General features: G+C 44.8%; 1 protein-coding gene across 1 annotated transcript in view; it reads left to right on the top strand.

The window, feature by feature from the left end:
* The window catches only part of znf366 (zinc finger protein 366), a 58,146-nt gene that overhangs the window by 22,311 nt on the left and 20,098 nt on the right, over positions 1 to 15,737 (top strand). The gene's annotated exons all lie outside the window — the stretch shown is intronic.

Genomic DNA, 15,737 nt, shown 5'->3' with positions numbered 1-15,737 from the left:
GTTATTGGATAAACATATGGATGATATTGGAATAGTGTAGATTAGAGGGGCTTTAGATTGGTTTCACAGGTCGGTGCAACATCGAGGGCCGAAGGGCCTGTACTGCGCTGTACTGTTCTATGTTCTAAGACCAGAAATTCCTGCCCGAGGTCAACCAACCTTTCAATGGTCTGCTGAATTTTCTGTCTCGCTCACCACGATTCCCGTGGAAGGCGGGATGGGAAATTTACGGCCTTTATTTTGTACTATGATGCAAAGTCAAGGTGGACTGATTAAACTAAATGAATCTAAGCATAACTGTCACCTTGCATGCTCACTCATTGTGAAATGATGGCTGGAATTTTACCGTCCCGCCCACCACGGGAATCAGAGCGGGTGAGGGGTGGACCATGGTAAGGTCCATTGAACTCGGGTGGGATTTTACAGTTTTGGGATAAGCAAGGCCGTAAAATCCTGCCCAATGAGTTTTATCGTAGGAACATAGGAGCAGAACTAGGCCATTCGGCCCATTGTACCTGCTCTGCCATTCAAACAGTTCATGGCTGATCATTTCCCTCTACATCATTTTTCTCCAGCATCCCCCATGCCCCTTGATGTTACCAGTATCCAGAAATCTATTGTAAGCATCTCATAAGATTCTCAGACCACTTAGGGAAGTCATAAGCACCCAAGAATATATCTAGGGCATGGCCATAAATATGTAACTTTACACAGTAAGAATGACCCTGGTATTTACTGAATACAATTAGATTCGGGCTACATAAAGTATGTGAATTGTCTAACTTGAACTGCATTGTTCCTTCTCCTAGCAACTGAATCCAAATTCCCACATAAAAGGTAACTATAGAAAAGCTTTAATGGCTGCAAGTCACACTATCCAATTGCAATATTAAGTTTGAACACAATGGACCAGATTTAGCTGAAAAATAACAGCATCTGAATGCTGCCTGCCCATTATTAATGCAGAAATCGGTTAGCAATTTGCAGAGAGGAAGAGATGCCTGTGAATGGTGAATCATCACAAGTTGATTCACTTCATCACTGGCTTCGGAAAAACAACACCTCAGCTTACAATTCTTTCTTGAAATTCTTCAGTTATTATTCTTTAAACTCAGATCAAAACGTTGGGCGGGATTTTACAACCTTGCTCATTCCGAAACAGTAAAATCCCACCCAAGGTCAACGGACCTTTCCATTGTCCTCCCCTCACCCGCTCCGATTTCCATGGCGGAGGCGTTGGGGAGGGGAGGGGGGGGAGGTAAAATTCTGGCCTTTAAGTCTAATAACTTAATACCCATTTAATGACAATTAAGTTAATAATTGCCAAATCAACCCCTGCTGCCTTGGAAGCATATAATTAAATGTATGGAGTGTCATTTGTTTGAAGTTATGAATTGTTTTAGAAGATTATAAAAACTTCAATTTGTTATAAAAAGTAATACTTTTACTTTCTTGTCTGTTTTTTTGCCCTTTCTCTCAGAATGCAATCTGTTATTCCATTTTTTGGTTGTAATTCTCCAGCCTCGCCTACAGCTGGGATTCTCCAGTCCCGCTGCAATGAATGGAGTTTTTCTCCATTCGTGCTGACAGCAGTGACGGGATGTACGAGATCACTTACTGGTGGTTTAGTGTGGACAACAGTGATAATATTATGAATTTCAGCAAAATTGTGAATTCAAACCTGTTCTCTCTGAGCAAACAAAACTTCAATTTCTATGAAATTTGTATTTAATTAAAAATTTTTAGTAGAATTAGCATGTCAAATACAGGAAGCTTTGTGATAGTTATTAGTCATGATGTAGCGATGCTGGCTGGGCACAATAAGAAGTCTCACAACAACCTGGTGTTGTGAGACTTCTTATAGCTGTTGGCAATAGTTTCCATTTACTGAGGTTGTAGGTCTTTTTCAAATATTTTGCTATACCTTTTTCCCAAATCCAATTCCCCTTCCTGCATTGGTCAAGTCATGTCTATGCAATTCTTCTCAGTTCGGAATATGGCTGTCCAGAATTCAGATATGTAGTTAGCCGACATTGGTGTGTACTTGAGAAGGAAAATAAGTCAGTTTTCCTACAGCATGACTCGTGAAAGTCATCATCCAGAAGAAGCTCAAATACCAAAGTTTAACTGATATCTGATATTCAGATTCAAGTTGTATCTCAATGCTGGACTGTGCATCATTCTTCAGCCTTATTTCTTATTTTGAAAGTAAAACACTAGCCATATAAGGGGTGGTACGGTGGCCACAATGGTTAGCACTGCTACTTCACAGCACCAGGGACCTGAGTTCAATTCTGGCCTTGGGTGACTGTCTGTCTGTTCTCCCCGTGACTTTGTGCTCCGGTTTCCTCCCACATTCCAAAGATGTGGGGGTTAGGTGGATTGGCCATGCCAAATTACTCTTTAGAGTCCAAGGATGTCTACGTTAGATGGATTAGCCACGGTAAATGTGTGGGGTTATGCGGATAGGGTGGGAAGAGGGCCTGGATAAGATACTCTGTCAGAGAGCCAGTACAGTCTTATCCTCAATGACCTCCTTCTGCACTGTAAGGATTCTATTCTAAGAACCCTGTATTTACACATTTATACACATCGCTAGGCTTTTTTAGTATTTTCTGTAATGGGACATGGTGAATGGACCAGAGATAGCTTCTGTAACTTGTATTAATGTTTCTTTTAATTGTCAAAGTGACATTTTTCTGAGCCATCTGGTTGTTTTATCATCTCTGGCAGTGGAATGGCTTGTTATGTGCTTTTCTAGAATGCTTATTTTAATGGCTTTAACATAAAAAGAAACTCAAAAAGAGCTCATTCTCAGAGAATGATTGTAATGCAGAGGGAAATGGAAGTGTCTGGCCTGAAAATCCTCCATGTTTGGAACACTTTTTAAGTTTTGCTTGCCTCTGGCTCCCTTGGGAATTCTCGGGCCCAATGGTAGATCCTTATTGAAAATCAGGCACTGAGGCTTACTGGATGGGAAAATTCTGGGAATGCCGGATCCTGCCACAGAGCCACCAGGAATCAATCGCACATGAGTCCAGGAAATGGTAGATCACCCATATGCTGACATTAAAAGGACTGGGGCTGATGGGATGGCTTTTCCGTACCTGGGATACTCTGCCCCAGCTTCCTTACTATGTAGCAAGTACGACACCAGGATGAACACAGGCTTGGATTTTTCAGCCCTTCCCAGTGGCAGGACCGGAAGCCCCCCCACCCTATGGCGGGTTCCCCAGTGGCACAACCTGCAAGCAATGCAAATGGTCATTGACTTCAGCTAGACTGGAAGATCCTGCCGGACTTTGTCGGAAAACATTCCATGGGGAATGGCCACAGCATGAGACTGGAACGAGAGCCTGAATCCTGCCTTAAAAGATCTCAGTAATTCTTGATTTCCCTTTGCAGAGTGGATGTCTTATTTAGCACTTTAGGAGAGGGCCAGTCACTAGTCCCCTCAGTGACTATTTTCTACCCTCTTTGCTGTGGCATGTGCCCAAGATACACTCATATTGACCAGATTCATGCAAGTTGACCCAGATACCATAGCACCTTTTCTACTGTCCGCAGACCAATAGGTTGAGGTGGAGCATCTACATGGCCAATGACTTGTGATGCTTTTGTTTGGTCAAGAGTGAAAGTTTATTGGAAGTGAGGGTACAAGAGACATCTATCAGAATCTGGCCAGTTGTTTTGGTTGAAAGAATCATTAACATTAAGGCATTGCATGACAGCATAGGATGAGAAATAAACATTCAACCATTGAATTTTATTCAGACACCACCCTTGTACAACCTGACTTAACATAAACTCTAGCTCACCAATTTACTCTGCTGAAGAAAAGACCTGTATAAATCCTCCCTGATCCCAAAAGGTTGGAGAACAGAAATTCCATAATATTTACCAATCCCAATGATTTCCATTATTTAAACTCTGACCTTTACTTTTCAGGAGGAAACCCCAACCTTTGTCCACATTGTCCTGTGGAGTATTGATGTGCTCACTCCATACCTTCCTCTACAATTACCAGTCCCTACCAAATATTTATCTGTCTCCTTTGTAATAAATCTATCCTTTGATGCAGAACTTGACACATGCATAGGGAAAACACATACCACCTGTCAGCGACTTGCAAAACACACTTGGCTATAGCAACAAACCAATACTTAGGACCTAGCTGGTGGTTTATAAGGCCAGTGTTCTCGGCATCATCTGTATGGTTATGAAACATAGGAGACTTACCACTACAAGCTCAATAATGTTGACCTTCACTGTCTGTGGTACATTATGGGTATACTCTGATAGGACAAAATTGCAAATGCGGCATGCCTCTCAAAGGCAGAGCTCCCAAATGCGTTGGTGCTGATCAAACAGCTTCATTGGATCAGGATATGTCTGCAGGATGGAAGATGACCACAGACTCAAGGACCTTCTGTATGCTGAGGTAGCTGGGCGCAGATGACCAGTAGGATGCCAAAGGTTTCAATGATACTTGTAAGTGTGACATGCGGGGTTTAAACATCAACTATCACCACCTGGGAGTCACTAGCTGGCAAAGGAAAGTAATGGTGACACCTCATGTGGGCTGGTATGCCCCACTGTGATGACCAGTGGCTACAGCAGCTTGGCAATCGGTGGCAACACCAAAAACATCAACCCACAATGTCTTGCGGCAGCTTTGCGTGTGGCACAACCTGCTTCTCAAGGACTGGCCTTTAAAAGTCATCAGCAAAGATGCTCAAAATGAAGCCCCCCCCCGCCCCCCCCCCCCCCCCCCCCCCCCACCCAAATGAACTACTTGTTGTGTGTCCAGCATCTCTGACAGATGGAAGGATGCCAACAGCACTTACAGGATTTAATCATCATCCTCAACAATTACTGAGTCTGCAAAGCTTTTCCCATTAAAACCCATATTTATCTTTGGAGAGAGAGAGATAAGTTCATGGATCTAAATCACACAATCTTATCTTCAATATTAAGATTCTTACTATTTTTTTAACTCGAAAAATAAATAGGTAAAAAAAAATGAATGTTCGTTCCTTATGCACCCTCCCCTGACTGATAACCTGCTGTATTCATCATTTCCTCCTCGCTTTAAAAAGCAGAACAGTGCAGCTCAAAGAGATCTCAGTCTACTACTAAACATACAAGAACACAACAGGAAGGGACCCCGCCCCTTGTAGTTAACCCCTCGAGATCGATGCTGCTTTCCCTCCAGAGGGTTAGAGCTACCAGCAACTGACAAAAGAAAAGTTGAGGAAGTTGACTGAAAGAGGACAGGATATAAACATGCCTGCTCGCTTGCTAGATAGAACCAACATTGCACCTCTGGTAAATCCACAGCAGGAAGAGGAAAGCAGCTGGTGCTGAGATGTCTTAAAATTGTTTTGTTTTTAGCTGTTCATTACAAATTCTTTAGAGGCTTCAGTTTCCATCATTATTTGCGTGTTTCTTTAATTTCGGGTGGAATTCCACACAGAGTAAATGAATGGAACCAGTTAAATTAACATTGCTAGATAATTCTGCTGTAAATATGGAACACCATATTAAATCACTACAAGTACCATGTGCAGATATTATCTCCTCTCTTAACTTCCAAAAGGGAATTGACTATATACTTGAAAAAGGACCATGGGGAAAGAGCTGGATTGTAGGGCTCATTGAATGAACCCAAGGTGCTGCCATGGTGCCTTTGGATAGAGAGTTCCTGGATTTTGACCCAGCGACGATGTAGGAGTGATGTTATATATTCAACTCAGGGTATTGTGTGCCTCAGAGGGAAATATAGGGACATTGCTGCTCTTATATCTTTGTTGCTCTTATCCATCTCGATAGTGGAGACAGGGTGGAGGGGTTGGGAGAGATTATTGAACAAGACTTTGCACTGTAGAAAATGCCACCCCCATCTGAGCCCAACTGTCCCTCCTTCCCCCTCCCTCCTCCTTCCTTCCCTCCCTCCCCCTCCATTCCCCTCCCTCCCTCCACCCTCCCTCCCTCCCTCCTTCCCTCCCTCCTTCCCTCCCTCCCTCCCCCAATCCCTCCCTTCCTCCCTCCCCCCTTCTGCCCTCCCTCCCTTCTTTGGGCAGTTTTGGCCTGCCAAGCTGGGGGAGGGGGAGGGGGAGAGGGCGGGAGAGGGGAAGGCGTGAGGACATGGAGCTGTTGGGAAAATAGTGGGAACAGATTCAGGATGGCTTCCAATGCAGCCCAGTGACTTGCCCAGTGGAAGTGGGCAGCCAGTTTAAAGAATTAAAAATCCTCTTAAGGACGATTTTCAAGGCCTGCTGTTATTTTCCTCATGGCAGAGCATCCACCCACTCCCCACGTCACAGAGATGGTCACACTGCAGCCATACAGGGGGCCATCAGAGACTCCAGTTCCCAAAGAGTGGGCCACAGACAGGGAAGACTGCATCCATGACCCCAGTGGCAATCTGCATAGACATTCTTGACTTTGAATTTTGTATTTACCTGTCCAAGGGTGCCTCCATCTTGAGGCATTCTTGTGATCCCCAAACTGCCTCAGCAGTGCCCACCTCAATGTGTAATTAAGTCGGCAGAATTGAGACCCTGCCCTGAATTGGGCAGTGAGTCCAGAGGTGACTGACTAGGAGGCCACCTTTTTTTCATTCATTTGTGGGACATGGGCGTCGCCGGCTGGTCAGCATTTACTGCCCATCCCTAGTCACCCTTGAACTGAGTGGCTTGCTCGGCCATTTCAAGGGACAGTTGAGAGTCAACAACGTTGCTGTGGGTCTGGAGTTACATGTTGGCCAGACCAAGTAAGGATGGGAGATTTCCTTCCCTAAAGGGCATTAAAGTTTGAAAAGTTTTTAAAAAAAGTTTATTTATTAATGTCACAAGTTGGCTTACATTAACACTACAATGAAGTTACTGTGAAAATCCCCTAGTCGCACACTCAGGGTACACTGAGGGTGAATTTAGCATTTCCATTGCACACTAACCAGCACGTCTTTCAGTCTGTGGGAGGAAACTGGAGCACCCGGAGGAAACCCACACAGACGCGGGGAGAACATGCAAACTCCACACAGATAGTGACCCAAGCCAGGAATCGAACCCAGGTCCCTGGCGCTGTGAGGCAGCAGTGCTAACCAATGTGCCACTAGTGAACCAGATGGGATTTTTCCGACAATTGACAATGGTTTCATGGTCATCAGTAGATTCCTAATTCCAGATTTTTTTTTATTGGATTCAAATTCCATCATTTGCCACGACGGGATTTGAACCCAGGTTAGCTGAGTTAGCTGAGTTTCAGGATTAATAGTCTCGTGATAATACCACTTGGCCACTACCTCCCCCAGTAAATTGCTGAGCTGGTTCCTCTGTCAGTCAGGGTAGGTTCAGTATTCCCATTTCATCTCAATGGCGGAGTCCTGAAGCTTGTGGTAAAATCCTGCCACTGGTTTATACTCCACAGGTTTAACATTGGTCAGAGGCTGAAACTGCTTTGCATCAACACCGAACATACAGAGCGAGTGCACTACTTCCTGCTGAAGGAAGGAGAAATAAGGAGAAAACATACAAGATTGTTGAAGAGTATTGGCATTCCTTATTACTGTATTACTTTCTAAAGTGCCCAGATGAATATATGGAGAGAATTGTGGGAAATAAAATTGCCACCAATTTTATTAATGTTGCAATGCACAATCATCATTTTTTAAAGAATATGACACTAAAATGATACCAGTGTTCCGCAACGTGCAGAGGTGGTGTCAGAGCGTTGTGACTTCTTGTGAGCTATGCCCAGCATATACCTTCTAATTCTATCTCTTACTCTCATTCTATGCTTTTAAAACTTTACTCTAACTCTCTTAAACTCTCTAACAATGCTCTAATTCAATCTCTTCTTCCCTGCTGCTGTCGGATTTTGAATGGACTTACCTTGCATTAAGTTGATCTTTCTCTACATCCTAGCTATAACTGTAACACTACATTCTGCACTCTCTCCTTTCCTTCTCTATGAATGGTATGCTTTGTCTGTACAGCGCACAAGAAACAATACTTTTCACTGTATACTAATACATGTGACAATAATAAATCAAATCAAATCGAATCCGAACGTGCAATGTTTTTATATTGAAGCGATTGGGAACACAGTTGGGTAATGGCCTGCAGAATCACTATATTGTATATCGCATTTGAATTCTTTAATTGGGTCAAGGACACATGGAAATTGAATTGGATTTTGTTTGAGCACTTTCACATGATAGAATAGCCTTAGCCTTGACAAAAGAATAATACCTAACCTCCATTGTCAATAGTTATATTTCCCTTCCTAGTCTGTTAAAGAGTTGAGAAGAATTTGTGCAAAGCAATATTAGAAAGAACTTTTAGGATTATTTTAGCACCTAGTCTCCTTATATACTTTTAAAGATGCATTATAATGTATCGCCAAGTAGGACGGAGCATACAAACAAGGAGAGCCCTGAATTCAATCACCAGTCATTGGTGTGTTAAAGTTTTTTAAAAGTTTATTTATTAGTCACAAGTAGGCTTACATTAACACTGCAATGAAGTTACTGTGAAAATCCCCTATTGCCACACTCGGGTGCCTGTTCGGATATAGAGGGAGAATTTATCATGGCCACACAGCTGGCAATGCGGGGGTCGTGGGGCTGGTCAGCGATCGGGAGACCGGAAGTGTGGGGCTGCTGCGATGCGCCTATCTTGGCACTGAGAGATCGCCGCATGTGCAGTGGCCTCTCCAGCGGGAATAGGCTCCGCCCCCAGCTTTTTGGACTGATTTTGCAATGCGCAGAGTGCGGGAGATTCATTTTGAAAGTCCTGCTGAAAAAACCAACGTGATTTACTCCAGTTTTTACGTGAATTCGAAACTTAGAATTTCTTTGGGAGAATCGCCCCCAGGTTTCTGACTGATCTGAGGCTTAGCCACCAGTATCTGTACGGAGTCATTCGAGCCCATTTTAGATTGTTTAACAAATGCTGTTAGAAATAACGTTGCCTCGCATTTTGGAATGCGTGAAATCAGTTGTGCTTTCAATCAGAGATACATTAATATTAATCCATAGGAACAATTGTACCATCTTTCAAAGGGATTGATTCCTTTAAATATTTTAAAGAAAGAATGTGCATTTATATAGCATCTTTTATCACTTCCTGCAGCGTTTAACAGACAATTAAATATTTTTGAGGCGCAGTCACTGTTACATGTTAAGGAAACGTGGAAGCCAATTTGTTCACAGCAAGATCACACAAACAAGCAACAATAGGGATGACCCTCCGATCTGCTTTGGTGGTGTTAATTGTTAACCAAGACACCAGGAGAACACCCCTGTTCTTTTTTGCATCGTGCCAGAAGCATCTTTACAACTGGGGCGTAGTAGCAGGTTTTGAGGTGCAAGAGCTCAAAGAGAATGTGTTGACCATATCATTTCAAAATCTACCATTATATTGTTTTCCAATATATTAATGATTTGAGTCTCCACATGTCAGTAAAACTATGCTTTTCAAGTGAAAACTATTAGTGCCGGCATTTTATTTTGAACCCTGGTCTGGATTTTTAGGGTCAAAATCTGGAGAGTCGGTGGGGAACAGATCCCACTGACTCCAACAGGCAAAGTGCCATTTCACACTCTAATGAGTGTTGATTGACTGCGGGTGGGACATCCGTCCTCACTTGGACCCAAGTCCCCCCTTGGAGAGCCGCTGCCCAATCTGATTAGTTGATGGCTCTCCAGGCTCTGCCGATGCTGGAAGAGCCACTCCAGCAATGCGCCTGGGGCCAGGTGTTGGAACATGGAGGCCAGGTAAGTGGCTGGCGTCCGGGACAGGAGATGGTAGGGGTTGCGAGGGATGCGATTGGGGTATCAATGGATAGGGTGCGGAGAGAGCAGAGTGGAAATGAGGCTGGATAGAAAAAACCCTTAAATGGTCATTAAGTTGCCTCATTGTAAAGCCAGGTCCAGGTTGGGGCAGGTTGGATCCCAGAGGGAATCCCGTCCATGCAATTTCACACTCCCATCAGCCGCAAAACCCACCGTGGCATGAGCACAAAACTCAGGTCCATGAGGTATTTTGAATCAAAAAGTTTGATGCAAAACTTTAAGGCCGGAATTTTCTGGCCTTCATGTCCCACAGCCGCTGCCAGGAAGAACAGAGAGTTTGATGCTCAACCAAATTTCCATTCACAGCAGTGGAAGTGGAGAATCCCAGCCGCAGGCGAGGTGAGAAAATATGACCCTAATTATTTCAGTTAAGTCAATTGAAAACATTGTGGAAAGCTTTGCTACTTCTGACTGGGGGATGGCAATAAGAGGGAATATTGATATTCTTCATTTAATAATCTAGACCTGGCTGTCCAGGGCACAATATCAACATTTGAAAATGGAAACTTGGAGGTGTTGTAAACTGTGAGGAGGATAGTGATAGACTTCAAGAGGATATAGACAGGCTGGTGGTATGGGCAGACATGTGGCAGATTAAATTTAATGAAGAGTTGTGTAGAGTGATGCATTTTAGTCAGGAGAACGAGGAGAGATGACATAAAATAAAGGGTACAATTCAAATGGAAATTGAGGAGCAGAGGGAGCTGGGTTCATAAATCATTGAAAGTGACAGGAAAGGTTGAGAAATCAGTTAATAAATTATACTGAATACTGGGTTTTATAAATAGGGGCGCAGAGTGCAAAAGCAAGTAAGTTATGAACCTTCACAAAACACTGGTTCAGCCTCAATGGGAAGAATGTGAAGGCTTTAGAAAACATGCAGGAAAGATTTACAAGAATGGTTCTGAGGATGAGAGTATGTGGATAGATTGGCAAAGCGGGGATTGTTCTCCTTGGAGCAGAGAAGGTTGAGAGGAGATTTGTTAGATGCATTCAAAATCATGATGGACCTGGATAGCGTAAATGGAGAGAAACTATTCCCATCGGCTGAAGTAGAGAATCATAAAGCGATTAACAAAAGGACCAGTGGGGACATGAGGAAAAGTATCTGTATGCAACAATTGGCTTGGATCTGCACTGCCCGGGCGTATGATGGAGACAGATTCAAGTTCAGTTTACAAAAGAGAACTGGATAATTACCTGAAGAGAAAGGATCTTACGGGGAAAAGGTGGAGGAGAGGGGCTGGCTGAGTTGCCATTGCAGAGAACTGACACAAAGACAATGTGCTGAATGGCCTCCTTCTGTGCTGTAATTATTATATGATTCTAATATAGATACATTCAAAGAAGTTGATAAATACATGAGGAAGAAAGAAGCTGAAGGTTACCCTGATAGTGTGGGAGGAGTGTTGTGTGAAACATTTATACCAACACAGATGAGGTGGGCCAAATGGCCTGTTACTGTGCTATTAATTCCTTGCAAAGCGTCAGCAGGGAATAAAAACACTATACGGCGTTTCACATCCTCAGCACATCACAGCCCAGGCATTAATGTTCAGTAGGCAAATGCAGCAGGATGTTTCTAAGAAACATTGATGCTGCTTTAGATCCCAGGAAACATGAGCGTCAAAGGCCCTGAAATGCCTGTTTGAGAAAGCTATGTGAAGTGAGTTGTATGTTCTGTGTTTTTTTACATTTAGGGAGCTGCACATGAGGGTTATTGCAGTGGCTGCTGCTGTACATTGACTCAGAGACATTCAGCAGTGGGAGGCCTGAGACCCTGAGTGTGGCCTTCCCTCCACCACTTCATAACCTCCCCAACCTCTGGTCATCTCTTACCGTCCAGCCTGAGCTCAAGCTCCAGAAATACGTGACCAAACATGCCCTTGCTCCCCTCAGAATAATGCAGTTAGATATCACTCAACACGGCCTCTGCACTGACCGCCACAAGTAAGTTCGGCATTGGAGGGAGTGAGGATTAAAAACAACACCAATCTTACAGATTGAAAATCCAGTCGGACAGTTCATTGAGTCGATTCCACTGAGATCAGTGGAATGGAAAATTAAGTGGGGTGTATGACATGGGTGGCACGGTGGCACAGTGGTTAGCGTTGCTGCCAGAGATCTGGGCTCGATTCCTGGTTTGTGTCATTGTCTGTGCGGAGTCTGCACCTTCTCCCCTGCGGGCGGCACTGCGGGCGGCACGGTAGCACAGTGGTTAGCACTGCTGCTTCACAGCTCCAGGGTCCCGGGTTCGATTCCCGGCTCGGGTCACTGTCTGTGTGGAGTTTGCACATTCTCCTCGTGTCTGCGTGGGTTTCCTCCGGGTGCTCCGGTTTCCTCCCACAGTCCAAAGATGTGTGGGTTAGGTTGATTGGCTAGGTTAAAAAATTGCCCCTTAGAGTCCTGGGATGCGTAGATTAGAGGGATTAGCGGGTAAAATATGTGGGGGTAGGGCCTGGGTGGGATTGTGGTCGGTGCAGACTCGATGGGCCGGATGGCCTCCTTCTGCACTGTAGGGTTTCTATGATTTCCCCGTGTCAGTGTGGGTTTTCTCTGGGTGTTTCAGTTTTCTCCCACAGTCCGAAAGACGTGCTGGTTAGATGCATTGGCCATGCTAAATTCTCCCTCAGTGTACCCGAACAGGTGCCAGGGTGTGGCAACTAGGGGATTTTCACAGTAATTTAATTGCAGTGTTAATGTAAGTCTACTTGTGACACTAATAAATAAACTTTTAAACTTTAAGATCATAAGAAATATGAGTAGGCTATTTGACCCATCAAGCCTGTTCCACCATTCAGTAATATCATAACTGATCTGATTGATTAACTCCATTTCTGCCCCATCAGCCCACCTCGCATTCCCTTTGGCTCTCTTGTTGAGCAAAAATCTCAGGCTTGAATATACTCAATGACTCAGCTTCTACTGCTTTCCCTGAAAGAAAATTCTAAACGCTAACAACCCATAGCTGGGCGGCACAGTAGCACAGTGGTTAGCACTGTTGCTTCACAGCTCCAGGGACATGGGTTCGATTCCCGACTTGGGTCACTGTCTGTGGAGTTTGCACATTCTCCTCGTGTCTGCGTGGGTTTCCTCCGGGTGCTCCAGTTTCCTCCCACAGTCCAAAGATGTGCGGGTTAGGTTGATTGGCCAGGTTTAAACTTGCCCCTTAGAGTCCTGAGATGCGTAGGTTAGAGGGATTAGCGGGTAAATATGTGGGGGTAGGGCCTGGGTGAGATTGTGGTTGGTGCAGACTCAATGGGCCAAATGGCCTCCTTTTGCACTGTAGGGTTTCTATGATTCTATGATTCATAGAGAAGAAATTCCTCCACTCTGCACCTTAAATGGAAAAGCCCTATCTCCAAAATGTGCCCCCTGGTTTTACATTGCCCCACAACAGGAAATATCCTCCCAGCATCTACCCTTGATGGCACGGTGGCACAGTAGTTAGCACTGCTGCCTCATAATGCCAGGGACCCAGGTTCGATTCCTGGCTTGGGTCACTGTCTGTGCGGAGTCTGCACGTTCTCCCAGTGTCTGCGTGAGTTTCCTCCAGGTGCTCCGGTTTCGTCCCACAGTCTGAAAGACGTGCTGGTTAGGTGCATTGGCCATGCTAAATTCTCCCTCAGTGTACCCGAACAGAAGTGTGGCGACTAGGGGATTTTCACAGTAACTTCATTGCAGTGTTAATGCAAGCCTACTTGTGACACTAATAAATAAACTTTAACTAACTAACTTGAAAACAAGCAAGCAGGACATTCACCCTAACCCCAACACTCAGATGCCAAGAGGGCAGCCTACAACCACATTTACAAGGGTAATTTGGGCAATAAGTGCTGGAATATAAATAGAAAATGCTGGAAAATCGCAGCAGGTCTGGCAGTAACTGAGGAGAGAGTTTCAAATGCAATATGGCTCTTCTTTGGAATAAATGTTGGCCTGGCTACCAACGCCCACATCCCAAGAAAGAATGAAGAACTCTAACAAAGCACTGCGAGGCCACACTGAGAGAATTCAGTTTTAGTTACCATGTTATAGAAATGTTATTAAATATTATATATGATTATGAACTATGTAAAGATTATTAAAGTTATTAAACTCTAAGAAAGCATTATGGACCACATTGAGAGGATAGGTCACAGTTTTGGCTGCCATGTGATATAAAGATTATTAAATATTGTATATAATTTTATATAAGGATAACTTCAATCACAGTGGAAATGTGATTAAAAGCTGTGTATATTGAGCTGACGCCCACCCTCAGGTGACTGACTCCAGGTAGCCCCTTGACCAGGTTACTGGAGGCAGTGATGGGGCTCAGGAGGGAGAGGCCAGGCTGGACAATGTCCCTGGGCAGAGCCTGCAGTGGTTCATAGAAATGTTGGGGCTGTTGAGACAGAGGCAGCGTCTGGGGCGATAGGGGGAGCTGACTCAGGAGGTTAGCGCTCTCATTCAGGCTGCTCAGCTTCTCCAGGGGGCTCTGCCTGTCAGGCAGGTAGCTGAGATCATTCTTGGACACACTGAGGATCTGCAGAGTCTGCAGTGGGGGGGGAGGCCAGCAAGCCAGTTTGACCTGAGCACCAGACTCCAGAGCTGGCTCAGGCCACACAGGTGGCAGCTGTTAGAGTTTGGCTCCCAGCTACAGCCAGCTAAGTAGCAGTAACCGGTACAGCCCAGGGCCCAGGCCGCCCTCCTGGACAAGCTCCACCATCTCCAAACCTCCCAGCACCAGGTCCTGCCCGCCTGCCGCCTCTCAGACAGACCTCCGGTCATGTCTTCCTGTCACTACCAATATCATAACCAGATGTGGAACAGCAGAATGAATGGCCAATCAGCAGAGGAGAATTTCCCATCCGACGGTGCTCGGGATGTGCCAGGGCGGTACTTCAATGCACCCCGGCATTGAACCTGAGAGAGCAGCTTCAGATTAACATCTCATCTGAAAGACAACACCTTTGACAGCGCAGCACTGCACTGGCCAACTAGGCAGCATTATGTGTTCATGCTTTTGGAGTCAGACTTGAACTGGTGACTTTCTGACAGAAGTGAGATTGATACCACGGCTGGCAGTGAAGTTAGAGTACTTGGATAATGGAATCTACACCCGCTCTCAGCGGCTCAGGGTCTTTTGGGCCTTTCAGTTTGTAGACTGGGCTGAATTTTACATCAGCTGTGGAACTCATCAGCACATCCCCCCCTAAACATAAAGGACCAAGGGGAGGATCTGTCCTCCTCACCTCTCATCCTTTCCACTGGAATTTCCCAATCACTTGCCCACAGTCCACAGTCTCTAATCTTTTATCTGAGATGTGCAGGGGAAGTTTTTCATTCAGAGAGTGGTGGGTGCTTGGAACGCATTGCCAGAGAAGGTGGTGGAAGCGGGCACATTAGCAACATTTAAGAAGCATCTGGATGGGTACATGAATAAGGAGGGAATAGACGGATACGGACCGAGTAAGGGCAGAAGGTTTTTTTTTAGTTCAGTTAGGCCATCATGATTGGCACAGACTTGGAGACTGAAAGATCTGTTCCTGTGCTGTACTTTTTTTTGTTCAAATCTGGGCTCCACATTAACCTGTAGCCCCCCCCACCCCCACCCCCGCTCCAGCTGTAATATTGGAGATGAAGTGCGTGCCAGGACAGAATGTCAAACCCTTGGGTCTGAACTCACACATGAAGAATAATCATTGGGAGTGGTATGCACTGCTTCATCTGTCAGTGCCTTTAGAATAGGAGCGGGGAAAACAAGAACTAAACAGAAGCGTTTTCTAGCTTTCACTTCTTCTTTGTGGTTTTGATTTCAAATCAATTTTTCAGAGTCAACAAGATAGGAAAATTACATGGTATCCATGTATTTGTGAAGCACAGAATGAGATCC

The sequence above is a fragment of the Mustelus asterias genome, chromosome 6 (genome assembly GCF_964213995.1).
Source record: "Mustelus asterias chromosome 6, sMusAst1.hap1.1, whole genome shotgun sequence".
NCBI lineage: Eukaryota > Metazoa > Chordata > Chondrichthyes > Carcharhiniformes > Triakidae > Mustelus > Mustelus asterias.
This window is presented reverse-complemented; position numbering and strand designations above follow the sequence as displayed.